Source organism: Microcaecilia unicolor, chromosome 8 (genome assembly GCF_901765095.1).
Source record: "Microcaecilia unicolor chromosome 8, aMicUni1.1, whole genome shotgun sequence".
NCBI classification, from domain to species: Eukaryota; Metazoa; Chordata; class Amphibia; order Gymnophiona; family Siphonopidae; genus Microcaecilia; species Microcaecilia unicolor.
Genome location: NC_044038.1, coordinates 215,634,372 through 215,654,466, shown reverse-complemented (window position 1 = coordinate 215,654,466; position 20,095 = coordinate 215,634,372). Strand labels below are relative to the sequence as shown.

The following is a 20,095-nucleotide window of genomic DNA, read 5'->3' as shown; positions in this document are numbered from 1 at the left end:
GCTCTTCGTCGGCATCGGCACCTGGATCTTCGAGTGCATCGACGTCGTCAGCGTCCAGACCATCTTCCTCGGCCGCCCCTGCATCGAGTGCATCGAGGCATCGGGCCTCTGCATCGGCGCCGAGACATCGGATAGCTGCATCGACGTCGGTGGTACCAGGACCTCGTCTGCTGATGTCGTCGGACGGTGGTGCATCGGGTGGAGTGCAGGTGAGGGCTGTCCATTCCCCTGCTGGTGGCGGTGAGCCCTCGGGTGGGTCTCCGCCTACCCTGAGGGCTCCTGCGGTACAGCCCCCCCGAGATCGACCTTCTTCAGTCTCGGCCCCGAGGAAGCGACGGATGGATTCGACGTCCTCCTCGTCGGTGCCGGGGAGCTCCGGTGACATGCTTCGGAAGAAATCGAAGAAGCATCGACACCGGTCTCCTCCCCGTGTCGGCACCGAGAGCTCTGGGTCGCCGAGGGATTCGGCACCCAGCAGGCATCGGCACCGAGAGGACCGCTCACCCTCTGTTCAGGAGGTGTCGATGCGCTCCGCTCTGGACAGCCCGGAACAGCCTCCACGCCCGGAACAGGTACTGACGTCGACGCCTGCATCGACCTCTCAGCCTTTCTCTGCAGCCGCTCTAAACGAGAGCCTCCGGGCCGTTCTCCCAGAGATTCTGGGAGAGCTGTTGCGCCCTACCCCTCCGGTACCGGCGGTGCTTGCGCCACCGGTACCGTCGAGCGTGGCGCCGGCTGGCCCATCGCCCAGGTTGAGGTCCCCGACGTCGGTACCGCGTGCGGTACCGACCGCGGCCACCTCCCAGGAAGGCTCCCCGACTACGTCGGCGGAGGGAGCTTCGCCGATGCGGGCGAGGGAGTCTACCTCTCGACGCCCCCATCGTGGACGGGGTTCCACGGAGTCGAGCAGGGCGAGGTTGCAGACACAGGTCCGTGAACTTGTGTCTGACACCGAGGGTGAGGCCTCGTGGGAGGAAGAGGAAGATCCCAGATATTTCTCTGACGAGGAGTCTGGGGGTCTTCCGTCTGATCCCACTCCCTCTCCTGAGAGACAGCTTTCTCCTCCCGAGAGTCTGTCTTTTGCCTCCTTTGTCCGGGAGATGTCTACGGCCATCCCCTTCCCGGTGGTTGTGGAGGACGAGCCCAGGGCTGAAATGTTTGAGCTCCTGGACTATCCTTCTCCACCTAAGGAAGCGTCCACTGTTCCCTTGCACCATGTCCTGAAGAAGACATTGCTTGCGAACTGGACCAAGCCATTAACTAATCCCCACATTCCCAAGAAGATCGAGTCCCAGTACCGGATCCATGGGGACCCAGAGCTGATGCGCACTCAGTTGCCTCATGACTCTGGAGTTGTGGATTTGGCCCTAAAGAAGGCTAAGAGTTCTAGGGAACATGCTTCGGCGCCCCCGGGCAAGGACGCTAGAACCTTAGACTCCTTTGGGAGGAAGGCCTACCATTCCTCTATGCTCGTGTCCAAGATCCAGTCTTACCAGCTCTACACGAGCATACACATGCGGAATAATGTGCGGCAGTTGGCGGGCTTGGTTGATGCTCTTCCCCCTGAGCAAGCCAAGCCTTTTCAGGAGGTGGTCAGGCAGCTGAAGGCGTGCAGAAAATTCCTGGCCAGAGGAGTTTATGACACTTTTGATGTTGCGTCCAGGGCCGCTGCTCAAGGTGTGGTGATGCGCAGGCTCTCATGGCTGCGTGCCGCCGACCTGGAGAATAGAATCCAGCAGCGGATTACGGACTTGCCTTGCCGTGCGGATAACATTTTTGGCGAAAAAGTCGAGCAGGTGGTAGAGTCTCTCCACCAGCGGGACACCGCATTCGACAAGTTCGCCCGCCGGCAGCCTTCAGCTTCTACCTCTACAGGTAGACGATTTTTTGGGGGAAGGAAGACTGTTCCCTATACTTCTGGCAAGCGTAGGTACAATCCTCCTTCCCGACAGCCTGCGGCCCAGGCTAAGCCCCAGCGCGCTCGCTCTCGTCAGCAGCGTGCGAATCAGCAAGGCCCCGCGGCTCCCCAGCAAAAGCAAGGGGCGAGCTTTTGACTGGCTCCAGCAGAGCATAGCCGACATCCAAGTGTCAGTGCCGGGCGACCTGCCTGTCGGAGGGAGGTTGAAAGCTTTTCACCAAAGGTGGCCTCTTATAACCTCCGATCAGTGGGTTCTCCAAATAGTCCGGCAAGGATACACCCTCAATTTGGCCTCTCAACCTCCAAATTGTCCACCGGGAGCTCAGTCCTACAGCTTCCAGCACAAGCAGGTACTTGCAGAGGAACTCTCCGCCCTTCTCAGCGCCAATGCGGTCGAGCCCGTGCCATCCGGGCAAGAAGGGCTGGGGTTCTATTCCAGGTACTTCCTTGTGGAAAAGAAAACAGGGGGGATGCGTCCCATCCTAGACCTAAGGGCCCTGAACAAATATCTCGTAAAAGAAAAGTTCAGGATGCTTTCCCTGGGCACCCTTCTCCCCATGATTCAGCAAAACGATTGGCTATGCTCTCTGGACTTGAAGGATGCCTACACACACATCCCGATACTGCCAGCTCACAGACAGTATCTGCGATTTCAGCTGGGCGCACGCCACTTCCAGTACTGTGTGCTACCCTTTGGGCTCGCCTCTGCGCCCAGGGTGTTCACAAAGTGCCTAGCTGTGGTAGCAGCGGCGCTTCGCAGGCTGGGGGTGCACGTGTTCCCATATCTCGACGATTGGCTGGTGAAGAACACATCCGAGGCAGGAGCCCTGCAGTCCATGCAGATGACTATTCGCCTCCTGGAGCTACTGGGGTTTGTGATAAATTACCCAAAGTCCCATCTTCTCCCAGTGCAGAAACTCGAATTCATCGGAGCCCTGCTAGATTCTCGGACGGCTCGCGCCTATCTCCCAGAGGCGAGGGCCAACAACTTGTTGTCCCTCGTCTCGCGGGTGCGAGCGTCCCAGCAGATCACAGCTCGGCAGATGTTGAGATTGCTGGGCCACATGGCTTCCACAGTTCATGTGACTCCCATGGCCCGCCTTCACATGAGATCTGCTCAATGGACCCTAGCCTCCCAGTGGTATCAGGCCGCCGGGGGTCTAGAGGACGTGATCCACCTGTCCACGAGTTTTCTCAAATCCCTGTATTGGTGGACGATTTGCTCCAATTTGACTCTGGGACGTCCCTTCCAAATTCCTCAGCCTCAAAAAGTGCTGACCACGGATGCGTCTCTCCTGGGATGGGGAGCTCATGTCGATGGGCTTCACACCCAAGGAAGGTGGTCCCTCCAAGAAAGCGATCTACAGATCAATCTTCTGGAGTTGCGAGCGATCTGGAACGCTCTGAAGGCTTTCAGAGATCGGCTGTCCCACCAAATTATCCAAATTCAGACAGACAATCAGGTTGCCATGTACTATGTCAACAAGCAGGGGGGCACCGGATCTCGCCCCCTGTGTCAGGAAGCCGTCAGCATGTGGCTCTGGGCTCGCCGTCAAGGCATGGTGCTCCAAGCCACATATCTGGCAGGCGTAAACAACAGTCTGGCCGACAGGTTGAGCAGGATTATGCAACCTCACGAGTGGTCGCTCAATTCCCGTGTGGTGCGACAGATCTTCCAGGCGTGGGGCACCCCCCTGGTGGATCTCTTCGCATCTCAAGTGAACCACAAGGTCCCTCAGTTCTGTTCCAGGCTTCAGGCCCACGGCAGACTGGCGTCGGATGCCTTCCTCCTGGATTGGGGGGAAGGTCTGCTGTATGCTTATCCTCCCATTCCTCTGGTGGGGAAGACTTTGTTGAAACTCAAGCAAGACCGAGGCACCATGATTCTGATTGCTCCCTTTTGGCCGCGTCAGATCTGGTTCCCTCTTCTTCTGGAGTTATCCTCCGAAGAACCGTGGAGATTGGAGTGTTTTCCGACCCTCATCACGCAGGACGAAGGGGCTCTGCTGCATCCCAACCTCCAGTCCCTGGCTCTCACGGCCTGGATGTTGAGGGCGTAGACTTTGCCTCTTTGGGTCTGCCAGAGGGTGTCTCCCGCATCTTGCTTGCTTCCAGGAAAGACTCCACTAAGAGAAGTTACTTCTTTCATTGGAGGAGGTTTGCCGTCTGGTGTGACAGCAAGGCCCTAGATCCTCGCTCTTGTCCTACACAGACCCTGCTTGAATACCTTCTCCACTTGTCTGAGTCTGGTCTGAAGACCAACTCCGTAAGGGTTCACCTTAGTGCAATCAGTGCATACCATTACCAAGTGGAAGGTAAGCCGATCTCAGGACAGCCTTTAGTTGTTCGCTTCATGAGAGGTTTGCTTTTGTCAAAGCCCCCTGTCAAGCCTCCTACAGTGTCATGGGATCTCAATGTCGTTCTCACCCAGCTGATGAAACCTCCTTTCGAGCCACTGAATTCCTGCCATCCGAAGTACTTGACCTGGAAGGTCATTTTCTTGGTGGCAGTTACCTCGGCTCGTAGAGTCAGTGAGCTTCAGGCCCTGGTAGCCCAGGCCCCTTACACCAAATTTCATCACAACAGAGTAGTCCTCCGCACTCACCCTAAGTTTCTGCCAAAGGTTTGTGTCGGAGTTCCATCTGAACCAGTCAATTGTCTTGCCAACATTCTTTCCCCGTCCTCATTCCTGCCCTGCTGAACGTCAGCTGCACACATTGGACTGCAAGAGAGCATTGGCCTTCTATCTGGAGCGGACACAGCCCCACAGACAGTCCGCCCACTTGTTTGTTTCTTTTGATCCCAACAAGAGGGGAGTGGCTGTAGGGAAACGCACCATATCCAATTGGCTAGCAGATTGCATTTCCTTCACTTACGCCCAGGCTGGGCTGGCTCTTGAGGGTCATGTCACGGCTCATAATGTTAGAGCCATGGCAGCGTCGGTAGCCCACTTGAAGTCAGCCACCATGGAGGAAATTTGCAAAGCTGCGACGTGGTCATCTGTCCACACATTCACATCTCATTACTGCCTGCAGCAGGATACCCGACGTGACAGTCGGTTCGGGCAGTCAGTTCTTCAGAACCTGTTTGGGCTTTAGGATCCAACTCCACCCCCCGAGGGCCCTGTTTGTTCTGTTCCAGGCTACACTCTCAGTTAGTTGGTAAATTTTTTTAGGTCAATCTCAGTTATGTCCTCGCCGTTGCGAGGCCCAATTGACCAATGTTGTTGTTTTGAGTGAGCCTGGGGGCTAGGGATACCCCATCAGTGAGAACAAGCAGCCTGCTTGTCCTCGGAGAAAGCGAATGCTACATACCTGTAGAAGGTATTCTCCGAGGACAGCAGGCTGATTGTTCTCACAAACCCGCCCGCCTCCCCTTTGGAGTTGTGTCTTCCCTTGAAGTGTATTGTCTTGCTACATACTGGACTGGCCGGCTCGAGCCGGTTTCGGGCGGGAAGACGGCCGCGCATGCGCGGTGCGCGCGGGCGCGCGAGGGCTAGCAAAGGACTTTGCTAGTGAAGTTTCCGATTGGAGGGGCTGCCGTGGACGTCACCCATCAGTGAGAACAATCAGCCTGCTGTCCTCGGAGAATACCTTCTACAGGTATGTAGCATTCGCTTTATTGTCAAACGTGCTTAGAGGGAAGATAAGGTCTCAGCGTAGCCACTAACATAAGCACCATGCTTTTCCTTCCCATCATAACCGGGTTTCAGGGACTTTTTATGGCTGCTGCTTCCTCCACCACGTAGTGTTGTGGTAACACTAATCAAAAGTGAAACATGGTTCACATATGCAAACAAGGATCTATCATTAGTTTACTGCAATGTCCCCAGCAAACATCAAAATGCACTTCAAGGATTAAGGATCATCAAGTTTCAAGTTTATTAAGGGCTTGCTATCCTGCCCAGCGTAGATTATATTTAGGCAGCTTACAGACTAAACATAGAAGAAATAAAAAAGAAGGTGGTGGGGGGGGGGGGGGAACAAGATATGACTAAAAGGGTGAGGGGGTCATAATAGGACAAAGGAGGGAAGTATAAGAGGAGCATTTGATATACCTTCTTCCTGTGGTACAGTTAAAGTGGTTTACATTTATTATATGCAAGTACTTTCTCTGTCCCTAGTAGGCTCACAATCTAAGTTTTTGTAATTGGGGTAATGGAGGGTTAAGTGACTTGCCCAGAGTCACAAGGAGCTGCAGTGGGAATCAAACCCAGTTCCCCAGAATCAGAGTCCACTGCACTAACCACTAGGCTACTCCTCCACTAGCAACATTCCATGTAGAAGCCTGCCCTTGCAGATCAGCAATGCGGCCATGCAGACATCTGTTTCTGTGAGTCTGACGTCCTGCACATACTAGCAACATTCCATGTAGAAGCCTGCCCTTGCAGATCAGCAACGCGGCCGCGCAGGCTTCTGTTTCTGTGAGTCTGATGTCAGACTCACAGAAACAGAAGCCTGCGCAGCCGCGTTGCTGATCTGCAAGGGCAGGCTTCTACATGGAATGTTGCTAGTGGAATAGCAACATTCCATGTAGAATCTCAAATAGTAGCAACAGAATCTCAATAGTAGCAACACTCCATCTAGAATCTCCAATAGTATCAACATTCCACGTAGAATCTCAAAAGAATCTGAAATAATAGCAACATTCCATGTAGAATCTACAAATAGGGAAAGGGAAATGGGACTTGATATACTGCCTTTCTGAGTTTTTTTGCAACTACATTCAAAGTGTTTTACATATATTCAGGTACTTATTTTGTACCAGGGGTAATGGAGGGTTAAGTGACTTGCCCAGAGTCACAAGGAGCTGCAGTGGGAATCAAACCCAGCTCCCCAGGTTTTCAGCCCACTGTGCAAACCATTAGGCTACTCCTCCAGTCCACACTTTTAGAAAAGAGTATTATTTACAAGGTTTGCGGACTTGTTTCTTGGTACATCCCTTGGCACAATCCAGATGAATTTTGCTCCAACATCCCGCTGCGCATATCAGAGAGCTATGACATAACTAGAGTGTGCTTTGATGGCAGCTTCAGAGGTCGGGAAGTAAGACCAATGCCGGGCAGACTTCTATTATCTGGGTCCTGTAGAGGGCAAAGACAGATCAGGATCAAGGCTGGAGTGGGCTTCGATGGCAAGTCCAATAGTTGGGAAGTAGGACTGGTGCCAGGCAGGCTTCTACGGTCTGTGCCCCAAAATTGGCAGGGAGTGGCAGAGATTAAGAATATCAGTGTTAAATCACGAGGAAGTGGAACCTGTGCAGAGATTCAGCTCTGGCCACCTTGTTGGACAGACTGGATGGGCCATGCGGGTCTTTGTCTGCTGACATTTACTATGTAATCCAACCCACCCTTTTGGGCCCAGTGACAGATTAAGGGGAGGAGGATGTAGATGTGCCAATAGCCAGTGGTTGAGATGTGGCTCAGATCTAGAAGAGGTGGCATATACAGGGCCAGAATGGTAGTTGGGGGAGGGGAGGCAAGGGAGTCCATGGTATGAGTACCAGCCTGGACCCAAGACACCTTTTGATCTATCACTGATTATCAGAACACCATGTGCTCCAATAATCCTGCTGTCTGTGCCAGGGAGTTCTAGGCTCCAACACCTTGCTGCACGTCTTGCTCTGTCACCTTGTGTCCTTGCTTTCTGCTCCTGGTATTTGTAGAAAATGCAGATGTGGAGCTACTTTCTTCCTTTTGATTACTTTTTATATAATTTAGTATTTCACTTCTGTTTTGGGGGATGTTCTCACATGTGTTCATCTTCTGTGCTACTGTGTCTAAAGGATCAGGTGACAGGGTGCTGTGGCTCAAATCTTCTGCTCCAACTTTTGGAACCTTTCACGCTCCCTCCACCAGACCCAATAGGCCAGTGTGTAAATCCAGATCTGCTGAGTCAGTTTATTTTAGAGGCAAATGGGCATGATGCATTAGTTTATCAAGCACAAACATAACAGAGATCTTGGCTGCCAAAGGCAAGGAGGAGTAGCCTATTGGTTACTGTAGTGGGCTGAGAACCTAGGAAACTGGTTTCAATTCCCTCTACAGCTCCTTGTCATCCTGGGTAAGTCACCTAACCCTCCATTGCCCCAGAGACAGAGAAAATACCTGTATGTAATATGTAAACCACTCCATTAGTATAGTAACATCTATATAAATAAAATCCCCCTCAGACATTCTGAATCCCCCTCAGACGTTCTGAAGCTCACCTCTCTCCAACTGTGGCTCCTGACCTAGGCTATTCGGACTCCCGCACTCAGCCACGCCCATCTGCGCCCTAGGCCACGCCCCATCTGGACATAAAAAGCACTCTCAACGTTCCATTGACCACTGACGTCAATGAAGCCAGTTCGTTTGTTCGAAGCTCTGTAGCAGCAGATGTGGGCCCCGCCCTCGCGTCAAACGTAATGACGTTGAGGGAGGAGCACATTCAAGGAGCCAATCAGTAGCCGAAAGCAGGAGAGAGGGCGGAACGACGAAGAGGAGGCGGGAGAGAGGGCGGAATGTGGAAGAGGAGGCGGCCCGGCAGCGCTTCGACCTCACAAAAAGCTACCAGCCATGGGGGGCGGATAAGGGAAGGAAGAAATAAACTGCACTCAGCGCCAAGGAGTAGCGGGCACACCAAAAAAAACCCAACAAACCGGATGGACCCCGTCCCACTCACCCACCCTCTTCCACGATGGACACTCGCAGCTGCACGCTCGCCGTTCCGCCGCCCTCCCTCTCCTCTCCAAGTCCAGGTTCACACTCTCGCACAGGACGAAGAGGGAGGGCGGCAACACGGCGAGCAAATGGCTGCGGCAAGTGTCCAATGTGGAGGAGGCAGGTGAGGGCTCGGGGTCGAGGACCACTGGCGACTCGGAAGTGGGGGGGGGGGGAGGAAACAGCACTGGCTACGACTCCAGCGCAGCCGTCATCCCATTCACTGAAAACAAAAGAAGCAAACCTATGACATGCTTCAGGACGTTTAATACACAGGAGTGGAAGTGACCCAAGCAAGTGTACGGTAAGCAAGGAAGCCCATTGGTTAATCTCTGTTTCAACTCCCCCACGCAGCCGTCATTGCTATACACTCACAAACAAGCAAACCTAGGAGCTGCTGCTTCACATTGTCGTTTTTAAATTGAGGACAAAAGAAGAGGGGACACAGACAGACCCTGCAACTGGGAGGGGGGACCCTGCAACTGGGGAAAAAGGGACGGGGGGGAACCCCCTGGAACTGGGAGGGAGGGGGGAATCCCCCCTGCAACTGCAACTGGGAGACAGACCGGGGGGGGGGGGGGGAGACCCTGGCACATACTCTCATTCTCACACCACCACACTCGCACCCAGTCTCACTCTCCCTCTGTCACACACACACACACGCGCGCACATTCACTCTCTCTCACACACTCACTCTCTCAACATACACACTCCGAGGAAAACTTTGCTAGCGCCCGTTTCATTTCTGTACGAAACGGGCCTTTTTTACTAGTAGTAGATAATGGCAGAGAAAGACCTGTATATTCTATCCAGTCTGCCCAACAAGATAAACTCATTACACATGGTATGTGATGCATCATATGTATACCTGACCTTGATTTGTCCTTGCCATTTTCAGGGCACAGACTGTAAAAGTCTGCCCAGCACTGGCTTTGCTTCCCAATTACCGGTGTTGCCACCAATCTCCGCTAAGCTTCTGTGGATCCATTCCTTTGTGTTTATCCCATGCATTGTTTAATTCCATTATCGTTTTCATCTCCACCACCTCCCGTGGGAGGACATTACAGGTATCTACCATGAAAAAATACTTCCTGACATTATTCCTGAGTTGGCCTCCCTTCAACCTCAATTCACGTCCTCTAATTCTACCACCTTCCCGTCTCCGGAAAAGGTTTATTTGCAGATTAATATCTTTCAAATATTTGAACATCTATATCATGTCACCCCTGTTTCTCCTTTCCTCCAGGGTATACATGTTCAGGTCTACATCTTGCTTTACAAACCCCATACCATTTTCGTCACTTTTCTTTAAACTGCTTCAGGTCTTTTTACATCCTTAGCAAGATAAGGCCTCCAAAACTGAACACAATACTCCAAGTGGGGCCTCACCAACGACTTGTAGAGGGGCATCAACACCTCCTTTCTGCTGCTGGTTATACCCCTCTCTATGCAGCCTAGCATCCTTCTGGCCATGGTCATCGTCTTGTCACCTTCAGATCCTCGGATCTTCACCTTCAGATCCTCGGACACTGTCACCCCAAGGTCCCTCTCCTGAGTCGAGCTTACTAATCTCTCCCCTCCTATCTGGTATCTCTCTTTTGGGTTTCTGCACCCCAAGTTCATCACTCTGCGCTTCTTGGAATTAAATTTTAACTGCCAGACTCTTGACTTTCTTCTAATGTTTGGAGATACCTTCTCATGGTTTCTACTCCCTCCAGGGTATCCACTCGATTGGCTTTCTTCGTGTCATCCGCAAAAAAGCAAACCTTTCCTTCTAACCCTTCAGTAATGTCTCTCTTACAAATATATTAAACAGTATATCAAGAAACTACTAAATACAAACATAAGCTCTAATAGTACCAGAAGCTTCCATCTTTAAACATCTCTGCCTAAGTACTTGTTTTCATTTCAGTGGTATTTAAACCTCATGGTGTTAGCCAAAGATTTTACTAGTAAAGTCAATAACAGCTATAGCCAGCTGCTTGGAATTTCTTGGCTCAGAACTTAAAATTCAAAAGTATGTGTAGATTTTGAAATCAAAAACTGCCCCCCCCCCCCCCCCCCCCCAACAATCCTTCTGTTTCTTGGCATCTAAATTAATTGGAAGAATAGATTAACTAAGCCTTTCAAATTAAATGAGGAATGCAGATTTGGGCTTTTTTTTTTCAGATAAGCCTTTTTCATAGTCACAGGGGAAATAGTAGCTTGCTGAAAACCTGCCTTCACACAGATATTGTGCTCTTGCCTTCAGGTAGAAGAACTGGAAGCAGCCCTACAAGCTATGTTGATAAAGGTGAACCAGTTCGTGGATATGGTATGTGATGAGGCGAAGGGGAGGGAGCACATTTCTATCCTTTTTTTTTCTGCACTTTCTGGCTGATGCCTGTAGGTGTCGTGTGTTCTCTGTGATTTCCAAGCCAGGCCCGAGGTGGGCAGGGCAGGGCAGCACAAAGCCAGGCTGAGGCAGCCATCTTAACTCCACTTCCCTCTCTTGAGATGCTTTTATTACATCAGCAGCGATGGCTCAGCCACCAGGTGGCAGTAGGCCACACTAATATACAGTATGGGTTGTAACAGGAATATAATGCTGCAGCATGAATCCTTTCCTAGGCTAACAAAGTGTGGTGCAAGAACCAGCATTATACAATTAACTCTTCGATGCCAAGAGTACCTGCTTACTAGAAATATGAATGGGAGCGATGTTGCCTATCTTTTGTATCTATAATATCCCACAGTTACTAGAGAAATATAACTGAGCACCAGAGTTTATAGTGACGGCCGTGGGGTTTCGGAACATTCTAGAGATTTTTCTCAGGCAGTTGTCTCCCATCTGTAGTACATTGGAAGCAAGCAGTAAAGACATGGCTGGAGTATGAGTGCTTTCTGGTTGTCTCTGGTTCAGTGGAACTACCTCCTTTTGGAGAATGGCTGTGGGGGGTGTTAAATTATGGGTGTTCTATGAGCCTCCTGACCACCAACATATCCATTGACTTTACTCACAGAACAGCAAGTGCCAGAGTTATTGGTTTTGGTTGAGCTGCAGCCAAGGAGGACCTTCCTTCTGTCCACCAGATTTTGGGTCTTTCGTTGTGGACCTGGGTTTATCAGCAGTTTCTTTGTGCTACACTGGGACCTGCTAAAGGGAGTATTAGCTCCTGGAAGCTATGTCAAGAAACATATTAAGTTGCACCCTTTATGCTGCTAGAAAACTTCAGACAAAATCATTTCTGGTATCCAGAGTAAATATACAAGCCTTACAATATTTTATATTGTTTTTAATTAACTGAAGTTTCTGGGTATTTTTGCAGTTACTTCCCAGATCTGCTGTGATCATGGAACAATTACTGTACAGAAGTAAGCAAAGTAGACACTGTGGCTTGAACAAGCTGGAATCTGTCTTGCTTCTGTCGTTCTGTGGGTAATTTTGTCATGGCTTGTCTTGGATCATTAGTTGTTTGCTGCAGAGGGGGATCCTCCAAATGTTTCTAATAAGTTTATTCATATGTTATAGATTATGGATTCCTTCCACTTTTTGCCCAAATCTGTGCTTTGGTTTAGACAGTAATGTACAGGTTGTATAACTAAGGGGCCGTTGTAGAAACCTTGAGTTAAAGCCGTGCCCTGACGTTTAGGGACATTTTGCTTCCCAAAGTAGTAACCAAATATTATGCAAATAAGCATGGTGCAAAATCTATGCACTAACATGGGAGAGTGCACTAGACGTGTGCACATGGATCTGTGCTAGCAGCAGCTATGCTTTGCACACAGGCACCTGGAGCTGCGTGCGCACACATCTGCTAGAATGCTATTCCGTGCATTAAAGTTTTGCACCACCAATATTTGTTCATAATAGCATTCAGCACATACACAGATGTGCAGATACTGATGCAGTCGTTTACGCTTAGACCTCTGCGTGCGTGCAATTCTCAAGAGTCCAGCACTTTTGATCTTTGTTTCACCATTGTCTGTTTTTTTTTCCTTTTGAACCCATGTTCTGTATGGAAGCCATAACAAAGTTGCAGGTCTGTATGGTTGCAGTAAAGAAAAGAAACATATAAAATCCTCACTATTGCGTTGCCTTTGTGATGGTGTTCGGCTGTTTGATCTGGTTCATTTTCAGACATAATGAGCACACGACACCACTTGAATTATCCCCTGCAGAGGCCAACATTATTGGGTTGAGTTTTGCTGATTCCCTTTGACGTCCGGGTCAGTCCAGACTGTTTTAAATGTCAGATAGATGTACAGTTGTCTACTCTCAGGCTTACTGATATGATTGAGGGGTGGTTCTAGACCAGGGAAGTAGGTGTTCAGGCCTCAAGTGCCACAAACAGGCCAGGTTTTCAGGATGTCCCTAATAAATATGCATGAGGTTTGCATACAGTGGAAGTGGCGTCCAGGCATATTCAGTAGGGATTTCCTGAAAACCTGGCCTATTTGCAGGGCGAGGCCTGACCTCCTTCATCCCTTCTCTAGACCAGTGGTTCTCAGCCCAGTGTTGGGACATACCTAATCAATCAGGTTTTTAGAATACCCACCATAAAAGTAACCTTGATTTCCACATAAGGGAGGCAGTGCATTCATAATTGTGCATATTCTGAAAACCTGATTGGCTGGCTGTGTCCCTAGGACTGTGTTCAGAACTCCTGTTCTAGACAAAAAGAGTTGTTCTATGTAGTTCCACGCTCTCATTACCTCTCGCCTTGACTACTGCAACCTACTCCTTACTGGCCTCCCACTTAGCCATCTATCCCCCCTTCAATTTGTTCAGAACTCTGCTGCACGTCTCATATTCCGCCAGAACCGATATACTCATATCACCCCTCTTCTCAGGTTACTTCACTGGCTTCCAATCAGATACCGTATACAGTTCAAACTTCTCCTTCTTACCTACAAATGCACTCAGTCTGCAGCCCCTAATTACCTCTCTACCCTCATTTCCCCTTACGTTCCCGCCCGTAACCTCCACTCACAGGACAAATCCCTCCTCTCAGTACCCTTCTCCACCACCGCCAACTCCAGGCTCCGCTCATTCTGCCTCACCTCACCCTATGCTTGGAATAAACTTCCTGAGCCCTTACGCCAAGCCCCCTCCCTACCCATCTTCAAATCCTTGCTCAAAGCCCACCAATGTTGCTTTCGGCACCTAACCTTTATACCTTTCAGGAAATCTAGACTGCCCCTATTTGACTGACTGTACATTTATCCTTTAGATTGTAAGCTCCTTTGAGCAGGGACTGTCCTTCTATGTTAAATTGTACAGTGCTGCGTAACCCTAGTAGCGCTTTAGAAATGTCAAGTAGTAGTAGTAGTAGTTGTATGTACAACATATCAAAGTTTTCTTTGACCTCAAATTAATTGATTCTTTAAAAAAGTTTTCACCAAACTATAGACATGTTCAACCCAAATTCCGCTATGGGTGGTATATTGGCTGTCAACCCCAGGGGTACGCAACTTGTAAAATCTCCAAAATTATTATCGTGGTAGTGGTGGGGGTGGGGTAGGGGGTTGGAGGCAGATGCCCCAAGGCCCTAATTGCTTGATCACACTGGAAAAAGCTCCTTATGTTCAAGTTTAACAAAGGGAAGAAAATAAGATGATCCCTTTCAACTGAACTAAGGTACCACCTTATTTTTATTTGTTTTAACCTTTGAAGTAAATTAACATGGCTACCACATTATTTTATCTACTGCATGTTAAAGAAACTCAAGTCCAGTTCAGGGTATATGTATATATGCCTTAGATTTTTGGTGTCGCCTTCAGGCACTCTTTCCTGGTCTCCACCTCGGCTTCTCCCTTCTAGTGTCCTTGAGTGGACCCTGCTCTTCTTTCTTTTCTAGAAACCATTTTAACTGGATACACATTTTTCCGAAAATATCACAAAATATCGTTAGCAATGGCATTTAGTACATAGTGACGTGCCTGGGCTCTGAATCAAAATCTAAAGCCAATGCCAACCACAGCAACTATGAGGAAGACACATAAAAGAAAACCTTTGGGAAAAATACACCACCTCCAGGAAGACCACAAATCTCAGGCTCCTCAGAGGCAAAAACACTGTCAAAATACTCAAATCATTCATAAATTTTCTTGGACCCTGTGCATTTAGGGAGTTTTCATTCTGCTAAAAGAGTTTAATTTTTCCTGAGATTGAATAGTAGGTTGTTTGTTTGTTTGTTTGTTTGTTTGTTTGTTTTCCTTTTTTCTTTTGGGGATTTGAATTTGTATCTCCACAGTGCAAGATGTATGTTTGTTTTTGACTATTTGCTTTAGCAGTTAAACTTGGCTGTTTCTTCTTTGATGTGGACTTGAATCTAGTAATGTGATAGAGTTGATGCTTGCATGTTTTTCTTTTTCTCTCTTTTTTTATTTTTCTGTAATTTCTCATATGTATAGTAAAAAAAATACTCCAGATCCTCCTTACTGTGTCCTTGGGAAACAGTAGGGTTCAGTGCATCACAGCACAGACTGACCTCCCCAGAATGTTAGGGGATAATTTTAAGGTGCAACGTTTTTTTATTCAGGATCAAAGCACCCAACATCTAACAATTGAACAACAGGTCTAGACAAAGACATCAAGCAATTACATAACAATAAGCTTGCAAAAGAGAGTAACAAGCAAGAACATCTTACAGCAAAAGACTGGGTAACATATGATTCCATTTTACCTTAAATCTCCCACTACCATTCTTCCCCACAACCCAACTTTACGGTTTGAGTTTTAACGGCTATATTCAGGAACACGCTCCTTAACCCAACCCTGCCCTATCCCACCATCCTAAAAATACAACTGAGATGACCCGGTGTCTTGACTCTTACAACACCAGATCATCTTTGAAAGAATAACATCCATTTAGGGGATGATTTTTAAAAGGAGCCACCTAGAGCTAGGCATTAAGATGCACGCAAATGCCACTATTTTAGTCCATTATATGTGTATTTATTTATTTATTTGGTGCATTTTTACCCCACATTTTCCCACATGAGCAAGCGCAATGTGCCTTACGTTAAATCAAGAGGATACAATACAATACATAGATGGCACAGATTCGGAATGAGTCAGGAGGGGAAGGAACATGGGATGGCACCGTGTATGTGGACCTATGCCTGCATAAACTACAGTGTTGTGGCTTGCCTCTATTCTGTAGCTATGTGTTGATCTTTGCAAGTAGGTGTTCACATGGGCAGAATTTGGGTGAAGGAGAAACATTGTAGAGGGCCTCAGATGGGACAAACAAACGGAGCCAAACTGCACAGGAAGCAAGTGCCTGCATCAGGGGTCAAGACTGTTGTAATCTCCTTAGAGCAGGGGTTCTCAAACCAGTCCTCGGTTTTCAGGATACCCACAATGAATATGCATGAGAGAAATTTGCATGCACTACCTCCACCATATGTAAATTTATTTCATGCATATTCATTGCGGGTATCCTGAAAACCTGACTGGCGAGGTGTGTCCCAAGGACTGGGTTGAGAAAACCCTGTTTCGGAGGGAACTATAAAAGGCCCTGCTTAATTAGGGGCTGAGGAGGGTTATGTAGTGGGAATCCCTGAGCTACTGCAGGCAACCCAGTCTTTGGGAAAACTCCAAAGCCTATCCTGGTTTCTAAGGTATCCACAATAAATATGCATGAGATATATTTGCATACAATGGAGGCAGTGCATGCAAATATATCTCTTGCATATTCATTTTGGATATCTTGAAAACCAGACTGGCTTCGGGTTTTCCAAATCCTGAAGCTTAGAGCTGCTTCTCTGCTTGATGAATATGCACAAAATAGATTTGCATATAATGGAGGCAGTGTATGCAAATATATCTCATGCATATTAATTATGGATATATTGAAAACGAGACTAGCTTAGTGCAGGGGTAGGCAACTCCGGTCCTTGAGAGCCGCAGGCAGGTCAGGTTTTCAGGATATCCACAATGAATATGCATGAACTTGATTTGCATACACTGCCTCCATGGTATGCAAATCTATCTCCTGCATATTCATTGTGGATATCCTGAAAACCTGACCTGCCTGCGGCTCTCGAGGACCGGAGTTGCCTACCCCTGGCTTAGTGTGACCAGAGGACTGGGTTGAGAACCCCTGCTCTAGAAGACTGAATGACTAACCTTAACCTGCCCTCCATTACATGAACTTAGGCACAGACACGCTTAGGAGCCTAGAATTCAGACATTTCTTCATTTCAAATCTAGAGGTGTTTTTTTTTGGGGGGGGGGGGGAGGGGCAATCCTGTTACCTATTTATTGGTTACCATGTCATCAGTGGTCACAGTTCAGTGCATGAAATAGCTTTTATTGCTTTTGTGTATGTATAATGGATTTTAAAAATATATGCATTATATACAATTCCAGACTGAAGATGTTTAATTAGACTATTGAAGCTTTGCTATGTGATGAAAACAGCTATCTGTTTAACAGATTGGCAGTTTCAGCAGAGGCAGCCTAAAGGGCATCAGATGAGGCAGCAAAATAAATGCTAGGACAGTGAAAAGTTTGTGCCCTGCAGCTAAAATGAACATTGAATTGATATTAGCACTGAACTGAAATGCACACAGGTGCCACTGACTGTTGTACCCTGGTTCATCTGGTAGGCTGCTTGCTAATCATGGATGTATGGGGGGGGAGGGGGCAGTGAGTTTGATTCAGAGCAGCACTGCTTGCAGTGTTTCACTCCGGCTGCCATCTTGGAAGAAATTCTTCCCTCACAGTTGGAACATGGAGGATGGTTGTTGTTCTCTCCTTGGCCCTTAGGGGGAGTGTTTGTGCACCAAGCTGTTAACTTACTGCCAAGGCAGCTCCTTGTGTGGAGCCTCTGAGTCTCCAGCTGAAGTGTACATTTGCACAGTGCCCTGCATCTTCCATTTCAAGGCTGAGGAGAATTAAACATTCTGGTGAGGGAGCCTCCTGCTAGTTTGAAGGAGTACCAAACTGGGGCTTTATCATGAAGCCTGCATACATGGTTCTGTTTATATTCTAAATGCAATTTGAAAAAAATCCCCCCCAAACTACAACCAAATCCAAAAGTTATATAACTGTGTATATTCGCTCTGTTCCATTCAGTGCACTTCTCCTGTTTCAACAACATGAGGAGGACCCAGGAGAAAGCTGGTTTCCATTTGCTTGGTGAATTCATGACAAATGCTTTGCTTTCTGGGCACCCTGATTTCTACACTTGTGGAATCCAGAGCACAAAGAGCTGTACGCTTCAAATCTATGTACTTAAAAAAAATTATATATATATATATATATATATATATATATATATATATATATATATATACACACAGTATACAGAAAGTACATTCCTGAATTAGGAACTCTTTCTCCACCCTCTCTTGCAAAGTTTCTCATTCCCAAAGGAGCTGTTTGGCAGGGCCAGCTGGGCGTAGAGCAGTGGTTCTGAAACCCATCCTGAGGGACCACCAGCCAGTCGGCTTTTCAGCCTATCCTTAATGAATATTAATGAGAAACATTTGCCTGTAATGGAAGTAATAGGCATTCAAATCTCTCTCATTCATATTTAGTAGGGATAATCCGTCTGGCTGGTGGTCCCCCAAGATGGGTTTCAGAACCACTGACTTAGAGGCACTGCTATGGAGTCGGTACACCAAACCTTCGACTTCAACTCCTCTATTTTTCTATGGTTCCACTCCAGGTCCTGCTGAGCAGTAATCATAAAGTAAAAAGCCTAAGTTATCCTTACAGGACTAGATTCTATACATGGTGCCGAGAAATCATTGCTGGAAAATGTAAGCACTGAACGCTATTCTATAAAGGATTCACGCTCTTTGTACAATAGCAGCTAAGCGGATAAATGGTGTAACTTAAAGCGCTGGCAATTATGCCTGCTGAAAGCAGGTGTAAATATTGGTGCTTAATTGGATGTATTCTGTAACAATGCGCGTAAATTCTGGGAACGCCCCCTGCCCTGGACATGCCCTCTTGAATTTACATTCTATATGATTTTTGCACACATACATTATAGAATATACATGTGCCTAAATCAGGGGCGTATCTGCGTGGGGCCACAGGGGCCTGGGCCCCCACAGATTTCGCCCTGGACCCCCCTACTGCCGCCATGGGTACCTTTGCTGGCGGGGGACCCCAACCCCCACCAGCCGAGGTCCGCTTCCTCCTGCCGCTGCGAGGTTTTTTAAGTTCATCGGGATTCGTCCTCCGTCAATCTGTGCTGCTGTTCAAAGAAGCTGCTAGCTGAATGCAGTTTCGGACTGAGTCTGACGTCGCTGCTGCACGTTGTACATGAGTCTGACGTCCTGCATGTACAACGTGCAGCAGCGACGTCAGACTCAGTCCGAAACTGCATTCAGCTAGCAGCTTCTTTGAACAGCAGCACAGAGTGACGGAGGACGAATCCCGATGAAGAACTTAAAAAACCTCGCAGCGGCAGGAGGAAGCGGACCTCGAGCAAAGGTACCCACGGCGGCGGGGGGGGGGGGGTCGGAAATGGCGGCGGCGGCTGGGGGGGGGCTATAATGTGCCCCCTCACTCTGGCTTCGGCCCCTGCTACCGCCGACTTTCAGATATGCCCCTGGCCTAAATGCTAATTAAGGCCAATTAACACCAATAATTGGATGTTAGCGACCAATTAGTGCTGATTGACTCATTAATCAATTTGCGCATGCAAATTTAGTCATCATAAATAGAATCCGGGGGACAGTGGCCAAATACTACTGCCATACAAGTAGTGGCTGATGATTAGTGGCGAATACGTATATTCAGTGCCACTGAGTATATGTAATATTTTAAATGCCATGGCTGGCATTAAAAAAGAAACATCTGGTGCCACCACTGAAATTTGAACCCATTGTGATTAAAACATGGATTATTTTTCCTTTTCAGAGTATAAAGGCCTACGTGTTAATATGATACAGCAGACAACTTCATCCAGACTCATTCCATCACTATGGGGCCCTTTTACTGAGCCGCGTAGGTGCGTACGCACATCCTACGAGCGTCAGTTTTGAAGTACCGCCTGGCAACCGTGTGGCCTGGGTGGTAATTTCAATTTTGACACACTAATCGGGCGGTAATCGGCATTCTACACGCACTGACGATTACCGCCCGGTTAACACATGAGACCTTACCGCTAAGTAAGCGATTTCAGAGATGAGACTGATCATTTGACGTTGTGTCAATACTCTTTTGGCATCTCTGTTAGAGCTGTTTTTCTAAAGTGATCTCCTATGTATGAAATTTCAGTTCATCTCAGCACATATCCAATATTACCAATTAAACTTGTGAGTAAAGGATTGTTGTATAGCCCCTGAAGCAGCCCTGTCGGGCGAAACACGGCCTGTGTCGGGCTATTTATGTATATATAACTTCAGGTTTTAATAATAAATTACTGTTTTATTTTTGCGATCTGCTTCGTTTTTTTCCATCTTGGAGCTTGCAGACCGTTTGCCCTTGTGTTTTCTTAAATGCGGTTAGCTTAGCAGAGTTTAAAAAA

The 20,095-nt window shown here is 48.1% G+C and overlaps 1 long non-coding RNA gene across 1 annotated transcript; it reads right to left on the bottom strand.

Annotated features, from left to right (window-relative positions):
• Window positions 1–7,904: 7,904 nt before the first annotated feature.
• Window positions 7,905–18,342, bottom strand: LOC115475829. Its single transcript, XR_003943108.1, has 3 exons — window positions 18,329–18,342; window positions 17,691–17,692; window positions 7,905–7,989 (listed from the first exon to the last, which is right to left on the bottom strand). It is a non-coding gene; the product is annotated as an uncharacterized LOC115475829 (long non-coding RNA).
• Between the last annotated feature and the right edge of the window lie 1,753 nt (window positions 18,343–20,095).